The following is a 2,241-nucleotide window of genomic DNA, read 5'->3' on the forward strand; positions in this document are numbered from 1 at the left end:
AAGACTCCTATTCAACAAGGCTTTCGAGACCGCGAGAAGAAAACTTCGAGTCAAAAATCACTCGAGATGAGCGAGAAAGGACGAGCTATTCCTCGTATGCTTCAAAGAAGTCCTTCCCAAAGGATTGTTCTCGAAGAAATGGACGAGAAGCTTATGAAAATATTTTCTCTTTCTTTGAGCCAAATGATTATCTCTTTGATTCTTTCGTGTCATCCGCACATTGTAGTGAAAAAGAAAAAGAAATAAAAATAGTGAGTGAAAAAGAAAATGAAGAAAAGAAAATTGAAAAAGAAATTGAGATTGAGAAAAAAATTGAAAAAGAAAAAGATGTTGAAGAAGAAACGAGAGAAAATGAAGATAGTGAGCGAGAACAAGAAAAGGAGAACGAAATTTTAACTAACCCCCGTGATGTTTGTTTTTGTTCTGTTCCTTCTTTTCAGGTTCCGACAAATCTTTGTGACGAATATCAACTTCAATATCTTCCTAACGAGCGACGTTTTTGCATGACCAAAAAAGGTAAGGATGAAGTTGAAATCAAACCACACGAGCTTGAAGGTAAGCGAGGTAAGGAAGTTTTAAAAACTGAGTCATGGCCATCAAGTTTGAAAGTTGTTGAAAATGACTTTGTTTTAAAAAAATTCTCTTATTTTCATTCGATTAATTTCTATTCTTTGAATGTGGTTGATGTTGTTCGGTACGAACGACAAACTAAAGATTTGGTTTTGCATGATGACGGTATTTCACGAAAGGCGATTAAATTCTTCATTTGTGACAATTTTGTGCACCAATTAACGCTTTGTGGAAAATCCATGAATTTGTGCAAGTATGAATTGATGAATGTAAAAAGTTTTAATTGTTTGTCCCTGTGTATGCAAAAATCCCATTGGTTTAACGTGTTTGGTTTAATGAAATTTTTGCTACATTTTGGCATGAATACTCAAAATCAAGTTTTTAAACCCGGAATCTATTTTGGTTCGTTTTATGGGAAAGTCAAGCTTCATCAATTTTGTGTGAACAATTTCTATTGTTTTGATAATGGGGTGTTGAATAAGGAACTGAGGTATGAAAAATTTGATTTCAATTTAAATTCATTCCTTAATCCATTTTTGTGGTTGTATTTGAAGTTCGCATTTCATTTCGTTAAGGTTAATTCAGCCACAGAGATTCGACTAGACTACATTTCCGAGGAGAGAAGGTTCATTTTGGCTAAAAAAGGTAATGTTCTCAACGATCCTAGTTCGCCTATGCCAAAAGGTAAGCAAGGTATGAATGTTGAAAATTTAAAAGCACCTCTGCCTTATTCGATTGTTGATGGAAACCTTGTTGATGATTTGTCCTTTAAAAATGATCTGAATTTTGATGTGGTTACTTGCCATTCTTTGATTGATGATATCATATTTGCGTGGAATGATGGCAAGAAGAATAACGTTTTTGGAAATTGTGATGCTGATGAGTTTGTTATTGAAATAATAAATATTCGGCATTTGCAAGATAAGAAAACATATAAGCCTTTCCATCAGCTTGATTTGAGTAAAAATGTGCACTCATTTATCTTTTATGAGAAACTACTTTGTCTAAACAAGAATGTACGTATGAGATTTGAGATGCATGAATGCTTGAAAACATGCATGTCTTTGATTTGTTTGTTTGATACGAGGATGACATGTAAAATGGTTAGTGCATTTGAATTTGAAGATGGTGTCTCAAATCTGCCTTGCTATATAAATTCTGCATGTTTAAGTAAGATTGATCAAGTGGAACTTAGATTACATGATCATTTGGAGGACTCCTTGATAAATTTTGATTATAAATTTGATTTGATTCTGATGCATCCTTTATTACCAAGTATGGAAAACCATTGTGAACAGGTAAGATCCACTTCTACATTTGATCCCGGCATTGGATTATGCATTCTAATTTTGAATAAGATTCTGAAAAGATCGTTTGAGTTTATAAATTTTAGTGTCACTAATTCGTTCCATTTCTATGTAGGTGACACTTTGGAATGGTTTCCTCCTAAAGAGGGAGGGCATGGAACTAAATCATTTTCTTTTCAAACCATTTGTGGTTCCTGGAGTTTTAAAAACAATACTTTTCGAATCATGAACAAAAGGGCTTGTGATCTCGAAAAATTTTTCGCGAGCAAGTGGCCCGATTTGAGGACAAATCGTCTTCAAGAGGGAGGGTATGATGTGATCTCAATCGCATCATGTTGTGGCACCACTCGTTGCTATCATGATT

The sequence above is a fragment of the Gossypium hirsutum genome, chromosome A01 (genome assembly GCF_007990345.1).
Source record: "Gossypium hirsutum isolate 1008001.06 chromosome A01, Gossypium_hirsutum_v2.1, whole genome shotgun sequence".
NCBI lineage: Eukaryota > Viridiplantae > Streptophyta > Magnoliopsida > Malvales > Malvaceae > Gossypium > Gossypium hirsutum.